This window comes from Chlorocebus sabaeus, chromosome 23, assembly GCF_047675955.1.
Source record: "Chlorocebus sabaeus isolate Y175 chromosome 23, mChlSab1.0.hap1, whole genome shotgun sequence".
Taxonomy (NCBI): Eukaryota; Metazoa; Chordata; class Mammalia; order Primates; family Cercopithecidae; genus Chlorocebus; species Chlorocebus sabaeus.
This window is the reverse complement of record NC_132926.1, coordinates 21,544,361-21,562,912: the sequence shown is the minus strand read 5'-3', so window position 1 is coordinate 21,562,912 and position 18,552 is coordinate 21,544,361. Positions and strand designations below refer to the sequence as shown.

Genomic DNA, 18,552 nt, shown 5'->3' with positions numbered 1-18,552 from the left:
AGTTCTCTCTCAAGTTAATAATCCTTTGCAAAGAAGTCATCCTACAGAAAACACAGGCATTGCCTTCAGAGCAGAAATGTAAATAGCTATAATTTATTCTCCTGCATTTTTCAAATATACTACCATCTGCTTTAGCCCTGGAGACCATTTTAAAGTTATTTCCCCATGATTCATTCTCCATCCCATTCTTGCCCCGGAGATATGCCTATACTTGTTATTAGCTCACTGAGACACAATAACAATTACTGTTTATAAAGGTATTTTATATCTCATAGAAGTTTGAGCAAATTTATTGGAAGTAAATTCTTTGACATCAGGATTCTGTAACGTAGTTACACATTGTGGGCATCATTTGGGATTAGGCAATCTCTTACTCATAAACTTTTGCCAGAATTACAAGATTATGCCAGTACTTAAAAGCCAGCTCCAGTTGTCTTTTCATCTGGCAAAAATCTGAAAGCCCCAGGTTACTGAACTATACTTCCTCAATTCATGATGCCTTCTCTTCTCTGCTTTATGTAGCATGAAGTTGGAAAATTACATGGGACAGCTGGTGCTAGACTTCCATTCTGTAGGTTCCTCACATCACACACATTTTACTCATGGGTTCAGAATGTACGTTTATCCTAGATTCCTGTTAAAGTAGGCCAGGGGACGTAAGAAAACAGCCCATGTACACCATTAGAAAAATGTGTAGATCAACTTTCAAATTGTGATGTGGAAAGAGTCTAGAGAAAAACTTTCACAGACAGGCCTGTCGTCTGATTATCAGGCAGGGCCAACCACTTGCTTCTTGAGTGCCAAATCCCCTTTCACTTCTGTTATCTATTTGAGAGCCTCAAAATACTTAAGTCACAGTTTTAAGTTTTATAATTTTAGCTGGACCAGTATTTTAATGATGTTAAAAAACCATGGAAAATATATTTTTAGTTGAAAGGACCCATTCAAAGATTTTTCTTTGGCCTTCAGAATCTACCTGTGATTTTAATGAATAATGGTTAGCAATGCACATACTTTGAGGAAAAAAAGTCAAGCATTATGCTAGACACCAGAGAATGATGGGGAGTAATCTTTTAAATAAGGGGGTTAGGGACATTTTTGATGATGAAATGAAGGCCAAGACCTGTGATGTCATTTGGACATCTGTCCCTCCAGTACACATATTGAAATGTGATTCCCAGTGTTGGAGGTGGGACCTGGTGGAAGGTGATTGGATCATGGGGGTGGATCCCTCATGAGTGGTTTAGTACCATCCTCTTGGTGATAAGTGAGTTCTCAGTTAACATGATATCTGGTTATTTAAAAGAGTATGGGACCTCCCTCTTCTCCCTCTCTTGCTCCCACTATTGCCACGTGAAGTGCCAGCTCCTGCTTTGCCTTCCACCATAACTGTAAGCTTCCTAAGGTCCCACCAGAAGCCAAGCCGATGTTGGTGCCATGCTTGTACAGCCTGCAGAACCATACATCAATGAACCCTCTTTTCTTTATAGATTACCTAGTCTCAGGTATTCCTTTATAGTAATGCAAAAAGCTGACTAATACAACCTGAATGAAATGAGGTATTGAATTGTGTAAAAATTTTACGGAAGGAAGACGGATATTCTGAAGGAGAAAACTCAAGTAAGTGCGAAGGCCTTCAGATGAGAATATATTTGAGGAAGACAAAGAAAGTTCAGGTGCTGGAATTCAGTGATTAAGTGCAGAGTGGTAGAAAAAATCTCTTCAGATATGTAGTCAAAAACCATGTTATGAAATGTCTTATGGGCCAAAGCAAAGATATTGGATTTTGTTACAAGAAGGGGGAGCCATTGAAAGCTTTACAAACTTAAGTAAGACCAAAAAAGTCAAGGGTACTATAGAGGTACAAACCTAAACACTAAAACAAAAGCACAAAAACTTCATAATAGCCAAAGGGAAAAGGAAAAGCAAAGGAACATCAGATAGAAAAAACACAGTAAATATAGTGCTTATAGTAATTACAACACAAGATGAGAGGCTTGACAGTCATATCAATAAACACAAATGAGTTTAACTCACCTATTAAAATAAAAAGATTCTCAAATTGACCCATGAAATTTCAACTCTATGTTGTATATAAAAGACATATCTAAAATATAGCAGTTTTTAAAAAGGCTAAAGATAAAGGAATGGACAAAAGCATTTGACTGTTTAGCAGGCAAATGAAAACAATAAGAAAGTAGGAACTGGAATCCTCATATTGGACAAAGTAGAAAACAGCATAATAGGAGACAAAAGACATTTTATAATGCTAAAAACCTTATTTCAGAATGAACCTATAACAAAACTCAATAGCATTCATGTACAGAGATAATAGATAAAATACATAATAAGAAAATTTTATTTACAATGGCAACAAAAATAGGAGCAAGCATAAGAAGATATGTTCAAATGTATATGAAGAATCTATAAATACCTCTGAAAGATGCAAAAGCACATTTGAGCAAGTGGAAAGATGGCCCTTGCTCTTGTTTAGGATGTCTCAACATAATGAAGATCTCATTTTTCATTATTTTAATATCTGTTAATTATGTTAATTTATAGATTCGCCCAAGAAAATATTGACAAGCTTTCTTATCAAGTTAGATATATTGGGACCAAAGTTCATATGGAAAAATAACTACATAAGAAGAGGTAGAAAAACAGTGACTAGGAAGAGCTATAAAGGGGGTCTAGTCCTATTGATGTTAACACTGTGAAAGACTATAAAATAGTGTGGTAGTGACTCATGAGGATACAAACAGAACAATGGAGTAGAAATCTATAGAAATCTAGTGTATTAAAAAGGTTGTATCTCAAATCACTAAGGAAAAGATAGTCTTTTAAATAAATGATGTTGGGCAACTGGATAACCATTTTTTCACAAATAAAAAAATAGATCCCTTCTTCATGTCATATACAGGAAAATACTCTAAATGGATCAGAATTCTAAATGTAAAATAATGTAACTTTACTGAAAGAAAATATGAGTGAGTTCCTCTATATTCTAGGTTAATGAAAAAGTTTTTAGCTGATACTAAAAAGTCCAGATGTGATAAAAGATTGATAAACTGACTACATATGGCAAAAATACCAGAAGCAAAGTCAAAAGACAAATGACAAACTGGAAAAGAAGGAAAAATAACCATTCTATAGCAAAATGAACAAAAGAAAAGGAGAGGCAATTTATAAAATAATATAAACATGGGCCTTGAACATATGAAAAGCTATTAAAGTTAATTCACATTAAGATAAATGCAAGTTAAAATTCACTGAGATACTATTTCTCACTTAGATGGGCAAAAAAATTCAAAGCTTGATGATATATTTTGTTCACAAGGCTGTGGAAAACATGAATTACTGGTAGGCATGCAGATTGGTCAGAATACAAAATTCTTACTGAGGGAGATTTGGCATCAGTTAATAAAACTATACGTGCATCTGTCTTTCACCTTGCAGCCCAGTTCTAGGAATTTATCCTGAAGATACATCCCCAGCAAAACAAACATATATATGCGTGAAGCTACTCATTGAAGTAATATCTGTAGGAAACTACCAAAACGTCTAAGCATAGGAGACTGATTGATTAAACTATAACCCCATACATTCAATGGAATACAATGAGTTGTAAACAAAGAATATGAACTGATGTAGAGTGACCTCTGGGATACATTGTTAGGTGAAAAAAAGAGCAAATTGCAAAGGAACCTACATGTTACCTTGTATAAAAACAAGGAGAAGAGAATATGTGTATATCTACTTATCTTTACAAAGAGACACCCAGGAAATCAATGACAAGAACAAAATTGTCTCCTGTGTGAGGTAGGGGAATGAAGCAGAAGAAATACAGGAGGCAGTGACACTTTTCTGAGCATATCTTTTTGTATAGTTTTGATATTTAGATATAGATTAATGTTCTCTGCATTCAATAAAAAAGTTAAATTAACAAGGATGGGAAGGATAAAAACACAAAACTGAAAACAAATAAACCCAACTATATTTCAAATAAATAACATAACCCCACTAAAGGGGAGAGGAAGAAGTAACTAACCCAATTAATACAGGGTATTTGACTGTATACTCTTGGTTTTACATATGATTTCCATTTATTTATTTATAAGAATTCTTGCTCTGTCACTTAGGCTGGAGTGCAGTGGCAAGCTCCAGTTCACTGCAGCCTCTGCCTCTTGGGTGCCAGGGATTCTACTGCCTCAGCCTCCTGAGTAGTTGGGATTACAGGCGTGTGCCACCACGCCCAGTATTTTTAGTGGAGATGGGTTTCACCATGTAGGCCAGGCTGGTCTCGAACTCCCGACCTCAGGTGATCCACCCACCTCAGCCTCCCAAAATGCTGGGATTACAGGCATGAGCCATCACCCCGCCTACATAGGATTTCAAGTGCTCATGAAACATTTATTAAAATAGGCCACAGGCTAGCCATAAAGCAAGTCTCAAAAAATTTCAAAGAGTTGAAATCATAGACAACATGTTTTTAGACCATAATAGATATAAGCTAGAAATAAGTAACCAAAGGATAACTAAAAATCATTTTCCTCTAAGTTTGAAAACCAAGCAATAACTTCTAAATAACCCATAGACCAAAGAATAAATCAAAATAGAAGTTTCTAAAATATCTTAAATTACATGAAAATGAATATATGGCATATCAAAATGTATGGGATGTACCTAAAGCTATGATCGGGGAAACAATAGCCTTAAATGCCTATATTAGAAAAGAAGAAAGGCTAAAAACCAATTGTTTAAGTATATTTTATGAAAAGATAAAAATAAAAAAAGAATCAAACCCAACAAATGTAAACAGAAGAAGGGCAATAAAATAAAAAAATATAGTGGAAATAATTTTAAAAATCCCAAATTTGGTACTATGAAAAAGCCAACAAAACTGATAAAACTGAAAAAAAGAGAAGAAACAAATAACCAATAACCAACGAATGAAGTGAACTTAAGGAATATTAAAAATTCAACTGACATTTAAAAATAATACCATTTGAAGATATTATGAGCACATTTATATCAATAAATTTAAAAATTAGATAATAATTCTTCTAGGATACAGTCCTAGAAAAATAAAACCTCCTTTTTTATAAGAAGAAACAGAAAATCTGAATTGTCCTATGTTTATTAAAGCAATTGAATTTATTATTTAAAACATTCCCCCCCACCCCCTCCAAAAAACAATCAGGGCCCCTGTGGCTTCACTGGTAATTTCTTCCAAGAGCTAAGGAGTACCATCAATCTTATACAAATTGTTTCAGAAAATATAAAAATAGAAAGTACTTCCCAATTTATTTTTTGAGGCCAGCAGAGCATTAATATCAAAAGCAGATGAACACCTTAAAAAAAATGAAAGAAAAATCCAAATGTATGTTATAGGTCAATCTTTTATAAACATAAAAGCAACAATCCTAAACCCAATATTTCCAGACAAATCCAGAGACTGATAAAAAGGTTAATACATAATGACCAGGTGGCATACATTCCAGGAATGCAAGGCTGGCTTCATGTTAGAAAAGCAACTAATATATTTCAACATAAAGAGGTTTAGAAAAAAAGAGGAGATAAGTCATATAATCACTTCAGTAGAAGCAGCTATGTGTATATGTGGGAACTAGTAAGGGTTAAAGTGAGTTGGGGATACATTTAGTTCCAGTTTAGTGAAATATTTTTACGTGGTTTTTGGTCACCCTTGAGTACGTAATTGCCTTATTTACTGAGTACTTACTGAGTAATTAATTGCCAGGTTTCCAAGGATAGAAATGTCTTCTAGGTACACCCTATTGCCTGCTGAGTTGATTTAGATGTCAACACAAAACAAAGAGGAGTGGCCGGCGCAGTGGCTCAAGCCTGTAATCCCAGCACTTTGGGAGGCCGAAGCGGGTGGATCACGAGGTCAGGAGATCGAGACCATCCTGGCTAACATGGTGAAACCCCGTCTCTACTAAAAAATACAAAAAACTAGCCGGGCGTGGTGGCGGGTGCCTGCAGTCCCAGCTACTCGGATGCTGAGGCAGGAGAATGGCGTAAACCCGGGAGGCGGAGCTTACAGTGAGTCGAGATCCCGTCACTGCACTCTAGCCTGGGTGACACAGCGAGACTCCGTCTCAAAAAAAAAACCAAAAAACAAAAAACAAAAAAACAAAGAGGAGTATCTAACCAAACACATAAGCTACCATGACCAGAGCACTGGAGGAAAAAAAAAAAAAAAAAAAAAAAAGAAGCTGTTAACGAGTGTTGCCAATTCAAAGAGCATTTAAGCTTACTGTACAACTTAAAATGAACTGAAAATTTGCAGTTCATTAAAAAAAATCTGATAGAAATTTCCCCAAATTTGACAGATTGTGAACTTAAAGAAACTTTTCTAAACTATATTTAAAAAGTTTTGATTGAACATACTATACAAAGACTAATCTGTTTTGCTATAAAAAGTGAGAATACAAAATTATTTCCATATGAAGGGGCAATTCAAGAATGTCCAGCAAAAGGACACAGGAACAAAATATTGCAGGCGTGTGATGGGCAGTGAATTCATATTATTTTTCTCAAGTTTTTTTCACTTTGTAATATTTGGGGTTAATTTTTAGCTTTAAAATTTTATGCTTTCCTGTGATTTATTTTCTCGTTTTCAATAATTGCTCACTTTAAACTTAAATTTGTTTAGTATTATTTTCTTAAGTAGAATCCCTAAAATTGAATTAAGCTTTAGAAAGTACAAAAATCTGTATATGTCTGCACTTACTAGTATTAAAATAACTCCAAATATTAAGTGTTATTTTGAGTAGAACTGAGACTCTCCAACAACCGTGGTGGGAATGTAAATTGGAATAATCACTTTAGAAAACTGTTTAGCAGTACTGATTAAGGCCCAGTAACTTCACTCCTAAATATATATCCAACAGAAATATATATATATACACACACACACGTGCTAAAAGATATGCCTAAAACTGTTCATAGGAGCATTCTTCATAACTGCCCTAACCTGGAAACAATCCAAATTTCCATCAAGAGTAGAACATGTAAATAAGTTGTGGCATACTCACATGATAGAAAACCACACACAAATGAAAATTAGCAAATGACTATTACATGAGGCAACAAAAATGAATCTCATAACGAGATTTCTCAAGCTTTCTTAGCTCCCTTAGTGTCTCAGGAATTTTTTCACAGGTGCCACCACACCAAAAGAAATGCATAATAGTTCTGATTATTAAGTAGTAAGGTCCCCAAAACTTAATACTTCGTTGTGAGAAAGAGTCTTGGTCTGTCGCCCAGGCTGTAGTGCAGTGGCTCCATACGGGCTCGCTGTAATGTCCACTTCCCGGGTTCAAGTGATTCTCCTGCCTCAGCATCCTGAGTAGTTGGGATTACAGGCATGCACCACCATGTCCTGATAATTTTTATATTTTTAGTAGAGATGGGATTTTGCTATTTGGCCAGCCTAGTCTCGAACTCCTGGCTTCAAGTGATCAGCCCACCTTGGTCTCCCAAAGTGCTGGGATTACAGGCGTGAGACACTGCCACTGGCCAATACTTATGTTTTAATAACTTAGCAGTCATGTTAAAAATACACATAAAGTGAAAGAAAAACTGATATTTTTCATTCTTAAATAACCACAAGAAATTACTAATAGGATTTGTGTGCCTGCTGGGCATACCAAAGCTTCTTGAATATTGGAATCAGATTGGATTTAGCCACCCTCATTTGTTTCATATTGACTTTTGTGTGTACTGGCTTTTAATCACAGATACTCTTGAAAATCTGGTGTTAAAAGATATAACATCAAAAGAAATATAGCACTATCTAATATTGAAACTGAACTACCATGAGCTATTATTTCATTCAGTGTCTAAAAGTTGTCAATTATCACTATGTGGCTCTAAAATTTAAAAAATATCCAGCTCTCTCCTTATGAGCACATCGTGGTACCTTGGGATGCTTTAGCACGCAGTTTGGGAACCATGACTGTGGACATGACATTAAGCAAAAGAGCCAGCCACCAAGGAATATATCAGTGTGATTCCATTCATAGGTTTTAAGAACAGGAAAACTTAGTTATTGGTTGAAAATTAGGAATGTGGTTACATGTGTGAAAACAGAGAGGGTGGTGACTGGGAAGAGGCACACCAGGACCTTCTCGAAAGCTGGTAGCATTTTATTTCTTGATTGAGTGGTGGCTACATGGTTGTGTTCACTTTGTTATAGTTCATCAAGCTGTGCACTTAAGATTAGTTCATATTATATGTTATAAATGAATAAAAAGGATTTAAAAAAAAATAAAACCATTCTAAACAACAAAATGTAAGAAATCACACCTGAAAGTGTAGAGCCCCCGGTGATACCCAAGCCAAATTAAATACATCTTCCTTCAGAGCATTAGCCACTACTCTACAATTGTGTGCTAACATTCTGGGGTCTCTGGCTAGACTGTGAGCTATGAGTGGATGGTGGCCATGTCTCGTTTATCTCTAATTCTCTAGTGCTTCAAATATGATGACATGAAAGACCATTAAATATTGTTTAAATAAAAAACATTTAAAAAAATACATGTACTAACAACATTTGGTACACACTGATTTCTTTTCTCTATCTTATATGAATGCCCCAAGTAATATTGTTTTTATGATCCATCTGTGGTCTTTCTTTTAAAAATATTCTTTTGCTTTGTGGATACTCATTTCTAATCTCCAAAGAGAATACATTTCTACAAGAAGGGAATACACACACACACATATTTCCTTTAAGAATTTATATATATCACAGAGTTCCAATGCTATTGAAAGGGTAGTGCATAAACTAGTGTCAGTCCACAAACTGTATATTATTTTATTGTAGCAAGTTAAATACAGGCATTGAAAATAGGCGTTTAGAAATGAGCGCTAAATTTGATTCTAGTACAATATCCAAGCATGTGCTCAGTAAACTTGCCGTGTTGAGCAGGCTAGGTACCAGTTTGGGTATTGTCAAACTCACATGGTGAGTTGTATATGACATGAACTATATACCAGTCATTCATGACAGAACTAGATATTGGTCCAAGATAGATTGGACAGAAATATCTGGTTCTCCCTCATAGGTCATTTTAAAGGTTCTGCCATTGACAAAACTGGAAAAGATCAATCCCATAATTATACAAATGGGAGAACTGAGACCTAGAGTTCACCCAGCTTCTGATCGCCAAGCTAGTAGTTTTTACTCTATAATATCACCTGTATTCCTTAATGAGTGAGAGTCTGGGATAAAATCAATGTTATGATTTCCACTATTAGCAGTAGTAGCAACTGTAGCTACTACTAATACATATCCAGTGCTTATTAGGTACCACCACACAAAATTGCTATTTTTATGTCAAAAATCGTCAAGTATTTGCAATTTCACGTGGTTCAACGCATATGAATGCTGGTAACAATGTCAAGTGTTTTTAAGCCTTAAAGGAGGAGCATCTGCAGGCAGACTTTTTGGGCTCCCATGTTGGCTCTGTCTCTTCCTGCCACATTGTGGCTGGCAAGTTAATTACATTTTCTCTGGTATAAGTTCCTACATCCACAACGTGGAGCTAATAATAGTAACTATCTCAAAGATTTATTGAGGCTTAAATGATCCCATGCAGTTGAAGCCCTTGAAATAGCACCTGGCAGATAGTAAGTGCTCAGTTAATGTTAGATATTCTGGCTACTTCCAACATTACCTCTTTGATTAATTCTCAGGACAATCTTGTGAGGTAGAATCATTTTATCCTCAGTTTATAGATAAGGAGACTGGAGCTCAAAGAGAGTAATTTGAGCTGTTGTCCGCATGATTGCAAGCACATTTTCTCTGTCTTACATACTAATTTTCAGTTCAGTGCCTGCTAAATCAAGTCTAATAGTTCCAGGGCCATTTCATCAGAATTGCCAATATTTGAGTGTATCTAGCTTCTGGGATTCTGTAACAGTCAGTTATGTAAAAGACAATGCAAGCTATTTTATTGTCTAGGGAAGGGAAGCAAGTTTCACCGTTTCTCCTTGTTTTTAGGTCTCCAGATTCACAAGAATGTTGTAAGCAATAAATAAGCTGATGATAACAGCTTCTGATTTTATAATAGTACAGTCTTGTAGTGACCCCTTATGTATTGCTGCTACTCCCCAAAGAACCCCCAAACCTCAGTTGGAACTGTCCCCTGGATTACTGAGAGGGAAAACTCCATGTGGCACCTGCTAATGAGAACCTGTACCATTAAACTTGGTTAGTGTCTTACACAAGACCGAAGAAATGCCGTCTTCTCTTTTTCTCCTTAAACAGAATAAGTAGTCGAGAAATTCCTTTGAGAAGCAACAAGATTTGATTGAATTTTTCAGGATTTCTTACTATTCTGTCAAGTTCACTTGACAGCAAAGGACAAACTGCCTTTCAAATGCTATAAGTGAATGCATCAGCAATTCAGAAGGAAAAAACACGGGTTATTAAGTAGGAACAAGTCTCTCTGAATATATTTACACCAGCTCATGGAAACCATTGTCCTCAGAAACCTCTGCAAAAATCTATTTTCTAGTGTCGGTATTGCTTTAAGTTTGACAGATGATGATAAAATACAATGAAATTACCTTTGAGCTCTGATATGTACATCAGCGCCCACATTTCTCACAATTTGATTTTTTATTTTTCCAACACAGTCATCTATTTTCAATATTATCCCTGCACACTCAAGGTTTATGCCTGGGGAACAAAACTATTTATGCCTAAGTCATACTTACATACAGAATTTATGCTATATGTAAACATACACACATACAATACACATGTGGAAATACATATTAGTTAAGAGCTGGAAGGAACCTTCCAGATCTTCAAGTCTTCTTTACTGTCACATTACAAATGAAGCATCTGAAGCCCCAACAGAAATGCTATTGAGAAGGCCACACAGAAACCTGACTTCAAAGTGAGATTTGAGAGTATAAGAATGTAGCAAGTTCCTACTATGTTCTGAGGGTTACAGGAGGCATATTCCATTCTTAAGTTCTTATACCATTTCTATGATGTTAATATCACTCCCATTTGATAGATAAGAAAATTAAGGCTTAGAAAAGTAGCACAGCTAAGAAAAGTACCACAGCTAATAAATGGCACAAATGAAATTAAAGCATTTATGCAACGAGGTTCTTTTTAGCATACCAGCATTTCTCTAAATACATTCACCGCCATATGACTGACGTAATTTTGCTAATCCATGTGTCAACTGTATTTTAACTTTTTTGATTAAACATTTATGATGAAAAAGTTTATTACCATTTAAATAGCATGCTAAAGGAGAAGAGAACTATTGCTGAGTTTTAGCTGGACCCTGCTGCTACCTAATGACCTCAAAATTGTATCCAGCTCTCTTTGTTGAAATGGGAGATTAGTAATGGGTAGAGAGGTATTAAAGGTCTAGTCACACCAAAATGAGACTTAACGATGGAAAGAGAGTTGAGAGGGAAAACTTTTACTATGTGATCTAGCTTATAGATCGCATTTGATCTATATGATATATATATTTGATATAATATGTGAGTGTCACCTAAAGTCATCTTTGTCCTGAGATCATTTTTGCTTCTATCTTGGTACCTGTTCTTCACTTTGAGAAACACTGCAGTACATATAGTAACTGCGCTACATAACATATAGTAACTGGGTTGTCCAGGTCATGGTTCTGGAACTCCATCAGAATCGCCTAGAGGCCTGTTTAAAACAGATTTCTGAGTCATCCCTAGTTTCTGACTCAAAGCGTCTGTGACAGGGCCTGAGGTTTTGCCCTTCTAATAGTTCCTGAGTAATTTTGATACAGCTAGCCCAGGAAGCACATTTGGGACGCACTGCCTTAGGTTGTACTTGGGGAAGAGGAGGTAGAGAACATATGGTGGCATGTGTGTGAAGATTTCACCATCAGTCTTGTGAGTGGAGGGATCTCGAATTTTTAATTAAGCAGATGAGGCAAAGAAACAATGTATTCTTGTGTTCCTGTGTCACTTCTTCAATTTAATGAGTTCAGATTGATACTGCACCAAACCAGAGCGACCTGCAAAAACTTTAGCTAAGAGACAAAAGTACCTCCTCTCAAATAATACAGGTTGTTTTCAGGCTGCTAACTATCTGCAAGGCTCCCTGCATTGGCAACAGCAGTCAGTGATCACTAATACCGAAAGCAGAAAATGAGATTCTCCTTCTTTTCTCCAGACATTTAAGACAGTACTTAACATAAACAAAAAATGCCATATCCATTAATATTCTTTCTCATCCAGTTCTCTTAGTAACTAGTAATTATTAAGTGCCTTCTGTGGGCCAGTTATTGAATTGTACTAGGTAATTACACACACACACACACACACACACACACACTCTTTTAATGTGAGCATTTGACAGGCAAAGTAACTTGCCAAGGCTACACAATTATAGGAAGTAGAACTGGAATTCATATGCAAGTTTTATTCCAAAGCCCATGGTTTTTTTTTTTTCTGCTAAACCACACTCACTTCTATTCTGACTACCCAACTTCATCTCTTAATAAAAGTGTATTTTGTAAAAAATGAAAAGACTCCAGAAGCTGAAACTTTGTAGTCAAAAGAATTGTAAAACGATGCCACCAGAAAATGAGAAATCAGTGATATTTAATCGGCAGAAAAGCTAGAGCTCCCTAGGTTCAAAGCAAAATTTAAGAATGCCTGGCTAAATTTTACTTTAAGGAGAGTGAGTAAATGGGTAGAATGAGTCTCAGGAATCCAACTGGTTTAGTTTACTTTTGAGTCACAAAAGAAATTTTCATTCCTGTCTGACGTGGCAGAAGCTGTTTGAAGAATGAACGTGGCAGTAGAAGCAACACTGGGCCAGGTGCGGTGGCTCATGCTTGTAATCCCAGCACTTTGGGAGGCCAAGGATCACCTGAGGTCAGGAGTTCATGACCAGCCTGGCCAACATGGTAAAACTCCATCTCTACTAAAAACAAACAAAAAACAAAACAAAACAAAACAAGACAAAACAAAAAAACCGAAAATTAATCAGGCATGGTGGTGCATGCCTATAATCCTAGCTACTTGGGAGGCTGAGATAAGAGAATCGCTTGAATCCAGGAGGCAGAGGTTGCATTGAGCTGAGATGGAACCACTGCACTCCAGCCTGGATGACAGAGCGAGAGTCTGTCGCAAAATAAAACAAGAAGCAGCAACACTGAATTGAGAGCCATGAACCTTGGACTCTGGTGTTCTTTTGTCTCAGGAATTCAGACTTCATTTCTTTAGTTCCTGGTTTTATCATCTGTAAACTACACAGCTGGACTAAGCTCCATTCCGTTCCTCAAAGCTCCATTCCTTCGAAAGGTAGCCTCCTTCACTGGACTTACCAGCATTGTAGGCTTCAAAAGATAAAGCTCATCTTTTAGCACGAGAGGAGTATGATTTAATTGTAAAATCAGCATGTGGGTTTCAACCTTCAGTCTCTCAAGAGCCTATTAATCTACTCATATGTGATGCTATACTGCTATACTCTTTAAAAAAATACATGGTGAAAACCTGAGAGATCCTGAACCCTTAAATCCATATAAATAGACTGTAAGAAATGAATTATCCAAGAAATTTTTAAAAAGTCATCAATGGATGAAATGACGAACTCAGTAGGTGTTATTAAGAGTAATTATAGTAACATCTAGAAAGAAAACAACATCTGTGATTTGCATGATTAATGGCTTAATGTAACAGTACATCTGTTAATGGAATAATACTCCAAGCACTCTTGACTGTACATTTGCAAGATCTGGAAACAGAGAAGAAACTGTGGAAGAAGGGAGTAGCAGAGTGCCATATTGGCTTTTGGAGGTCAAGCTCCTCTTCACAGTTTTCAGATTCTCCTCTGCCTACCTTGGCCAGAATTGCCTGGCAAATTCAGAGAAAAACCAAGTTTCACCAGATGCATGCATGCACTCCCATAGTCAAAATAACTAGCAGCTCAGTATAATTTTTATTTTTAACACTACTTTTCACCTTAGGGTTAGGGATAGTGTCACTCCAGTCTTAATAGCAGGGTACAGGACTGCCCTATATGTATTCATCATAGACCTGCATGCATGGGGCTTTTTTTTTCTGGAAGGAGTAACTCATACTTAGGGAGCGAACACATTTTTCTTTAAGCACCAGTTTTCTCCTTTGAACTCAAAGGAAAGTCAAACTTCCCACCTATAGTTGAAAACTATGCAATATGGCAGCTTCAGAGTTTATCAAGATGAAATCAGGAAGCCATGTAATGATCTCATTCTCTTCCTCAAAGCTGTAGTTTCTGTCTGCTTTGAGGAGAAGGCTGTAACCCCATCTGCTTCCTCAGGCTGCGCTGGATGAATGCAGGATAGCAGGATAGATTATTTATCATAAAATGTATTCAGGCACATTCAGGCTGCAAGCCCTGTTGAGTAAGGAAGTAGCATTTGCCATCAGCTTATCATAATGAAATCAATTGACAAAAAATAAAACATTCTGTTAGAAAAGAAATGTGGATCTCATACCCAGTAAGCCAAATGAAATTTCAAATGCAGTGTAAAGAAAAGTAGTTATATCCTGGGCCTAATTCAGAACTCAGACTTGATTCTAAGAGGCAATTACTCCCCCATTATGTAGGTAAGGCCAGGATGCTTTTACTTACCCCAGCAAAGCTGACGTCCCTATTGAGCAGGCTCCAGTAAAAGAAAACAGTCCTTGAAAGTGGCGGTATTTCTCTCGCACACCTTGGCTAAAATAGTTCTCTTTCCTATGGAATTTTTCATTTTTCTGATTATATCTGATTATGTCAAGGCAAGGCCTCAAGCTAACACTCCCTCAGAAACTTAGAGAAGATGACACACTGAAAATAAATAACTGTGACCAATGAAAGAAAAAGGAAAAATAAGCTGCCTCACTAGGCCCAAGAGTGAAAGAGAAGAATGGCAAGTCTGTGTATGTGAGGCTGAGTCCCAGAACAGTGAAGGCAGTGTTCTTCGACTTGGCTGAACATTTACATTGTTAGACATGGCTCTTGCATAAATTTCTACTTTCTGTGAATCAATGAGCCAGCAATGTAAAAATTCATAGTGATTTTTATTCTCTACGTATGGTACAAAATGACTTTGTCCATCTACCTTTGGTAATGCATGTAATTAAGTGTGAGACAATTATAACCTTGTAGCTCCCTTTGGGGGCCTGAAATACAATTCAGTTGCTTGGTTTCAAGGGCACTTAAGAAAGACAAGACTCTCTGCGGTGACTTCTATATGCATGCTGATGATGAATTTGCCCTCAAAGCTTCAGAAGTCTCATTTTGCAGTAGTCATAGTTTTTATTGATTACTGTTTGATTATACAAAATAAGGAAAGTGGGACCAATATATTATAGTTGCAGATTATGTGAATGGTTCATACATACAGAAAATCAGAATTATTAATGGGCTTATTGATAGCTTCGATTCATACCCTAAAATGAGATTTTCATGTATAATCCTTTTATTAAGTTACCTATGACTCAACTGATTGGCATAAATGTCATGAGCAAGTTGCTGTATTGATGGATAATTATTGATGGATCCATAAATAAAAGAGACACTAGAACGAACAATAAGTTGATTTTAAGGGTAGTAAAAAAGAAATATTACCAAACTTAGGAATAAAAGGTGTTGGAAAGAAGTGAACATACTATCTAACTTCATGAAAATCTTTACCTAAGATTTTGGTTGGTTGTGAGAGTAACTGTGAACTTTATACGTACCTAGAGATCTTATCAGCCTACCAAGAAGAAACACGGACATAGGAAACACTTGACAAGAGAAGAAACACCCACACCATCTAAAATCTGCATCGCTGTGTAAGACATACGCTAGGAATTTTTAAGAACATGAAATTTGCCTGTGCTTTAGACAGTCTAGAATTTTTTAAAAAGTGAATTGGCATTTCAAAATTCCCCATCTGCTAAAGAGAAGAATGCTTAAGTCCCTGTTCCTTTACTTCCCTTCACTCAGAGTGCCATGGCTTCTAGGGACAAGTGTGGTCTAGAATCACAGATATGGTTAAACTGCAGAATGTTGCACTCGTGGGTAACTGGAGGTTATTTAGTGCAGGCCCCTTGTGCTATGGAGGAGAATGTGGAAGCTCAGAAAAGTGAATACAACTGCTCAGAGCCACACGGGAATTTGGTGGTGAACGTGGGACCTCAAACCACATCGTCTTTCTCCTAAGACTAGTATAATTTCCATCACTGGTCTTTCTCCTAAGACCAACTCTTTCCCATTATCACTTTCCCAGTAAAGAGAGGCTCATGCAATTTAGGAAAAAACGTGTCTGTAGCATCCCTTGGGTTTTCATGCTAACCAGTGAATAGAGAGTCCTCAAATACGTTCATTTTCCAAATTGCCTGGAAATTGTAAATACTAACAGACATATGGCAAATTATTTGTAAAATGTGTTGAAATTAGGTGACACTGTCTGGCTAATTAGAACCCTAATAAACAAATAATAGATAAGAAATGCTATGTTCAGTTTTTATTAGAGGGACTATCTTTCTGTTGTCTGGCTGCTGGAATTTTCTAATAAATCATATTTTAAAAATCACACTTCACAGTTTTACTGATAGGTCCTATTTCCAGCAGGCAATCTTTCTATACTTAAGCAATTTAGCATTTTTGTATGTGTTTGAATTTCTTACTGACCACATCATGCTTTTCATTTCTGATTTTTACACAGTATGTCATGTCTAGCTTTTATATTCTTGCTGCCCAAACTAGTCAATTAAAGAAGTAATGGTGGACAGAGGCTTTTGCTCCCATCCCCATCCCCAACACCAGTACCACACAACCAGGATGGATTTCATAATCTTAAGACTATCTTTTACAAGCTGTGCAAGTGTTATTGGTGGTAATTTTTATTTTTTATTATAAATTCTGGGATACACGTGCAGAACGTGGTTACATAGGTATACACGTGCTGTGGCGGTTTGTTGCACCCATCAACCCGTCACCTACATTAGGCATTTCTGCTAATGCTATCCCTCCCCTAGCCCCCCAACCCCTGATAGGCCCCAGTGTGTGATTTTCCTTCCCTGTGTCAATGTGTTCTCATTGTTCAACTCCCACTTATGAGAACATGCGGTGTTTGGTTTTCTGTTCCTGTGCTAGTTTGCTAAGAATGATGGCTTCCAGCTTCATCCTTGTCCCTGCAAACGACATGAACTCATCCTTTTTTTATGGCTGCATAGTATTCCATGGTGTGTATGTGCTATATTTTCTTTATCCAGTCCATCATTGATGGGCATTTAGGTTGGTTCCAAGTCTTTGCTATTGTGAACAGTGCTGCAATAAACATACGTGTGCATGTATCTTTATAGTAGAATGATTTATAGGGTATATATCCAGTAATGGGATTGCTGGGTCAAATTGTATTTCTGGTTCTAGATCCTTGATGAAGCTCCACACTATCTTCTACAATGGTTGAACTAATTTACACTCCCTATTGGTGGTAATTTTTACTAAGTACTTTGTGCCAGCACCATGTTAAGTGCTCTACATACTTTGACTCATTTAATTCCCTCAAAAACTTTGATTGACACAATTATTCTTCTACAAGAGCGAAAATGGAGGCAAAGGAATAAAATAATATAACTGTGTTTTCACATAACTAGGAAGTATCTGGGACTCGAACTACAGATTGTTTAACCATTCACCTTTGAAGGACATCTGAGTTATTTCCAGCTCTGTTATAAAGTTGCTATAAACATTTGTGCACAGGTTTTGTGTGACTAGAAGTCTTTATTTTTTTCTAATATAAATGCACAGACAGAAGTTTAATTCCTGGATTGTATGGTATGTTTAGTATTTTAATATATATGTGTTTAGTATTTTAACTCCTAGATGTATTTGCATGTTAGTATTTTAAGAAACTGCCATTTTCTTCCAGAGTGACTATACCATTTTACATTCTTACCAGCAAGGTATGAGGGCCCTAATTTCTTCACATCCTCACCAACATTTGGTGTTGTCACTAGTCTTTAGTTATTTCAATAGGTGTAAAGCAATATCTCACTGTGGTTTTAATTTGCATTTTCCTAATGGTTGATGTTCAGTATCTTTTTATATGCTTATTTCTCAGCTATATATTTTGTTTGGTGAAATATTTCTTAATGTCTTTTGCTTATGTTTTAATTAATTTTTTTTCTTAGTTTTGAGGGTTCTTTATATACTATTCCTTTGTTGAAAATGTGGTTGGGAAATGCTTTCTTTCAATCCATAGTTTATCTTTTTATCCTCTTCATAGGGTATTACACAGATCAAAAGTTTTACTTACATCAATTTTAAAGCAATTTGAATCAATTTTTCTTTTCACTTTTTGCCTACTTCTAAATCTTAAATATCCTATTTTTCTCTAAAAATTTTATGCTTTTATGTATTACATTTAAGTCTATGATCCATTTTGAGTTAAATTTTGTATAAAGTGTAACATTAAGATTAAGGTTTCCTTGTGTGTTTATTTGGATTTTTTGTACTAGCATCACTTTTTTATGACTGTCCTTCCTCCATTG

At 36.2% G+C, this 18,552-nt stretch overlaps 1 protein-coding gene across 1 annotated transcript in view; it reads right to left on the bottom strand.

Moving 5' to 3' along the window:
* The window catches only part of ATP10B (ATPase phospholipid transporting 10B (putative)), a 276,181-nt gene extending 261,254 nt beyond the window's left edge, over nucleotides 1-14,927 (bottom strand). The window contains exon 1 of the mRNA XM_073010544.1: nucleotides 14,657-14,927. The gene's annotated coding sequence lies outside the window, so the exon portion shown is untranslated. The remainder of the gene's footprint in view (nucleotides 1-14,656) is intronic.
* Nucleotides 14,928-18,552: the final 3,625 nt, after the last annotated feature.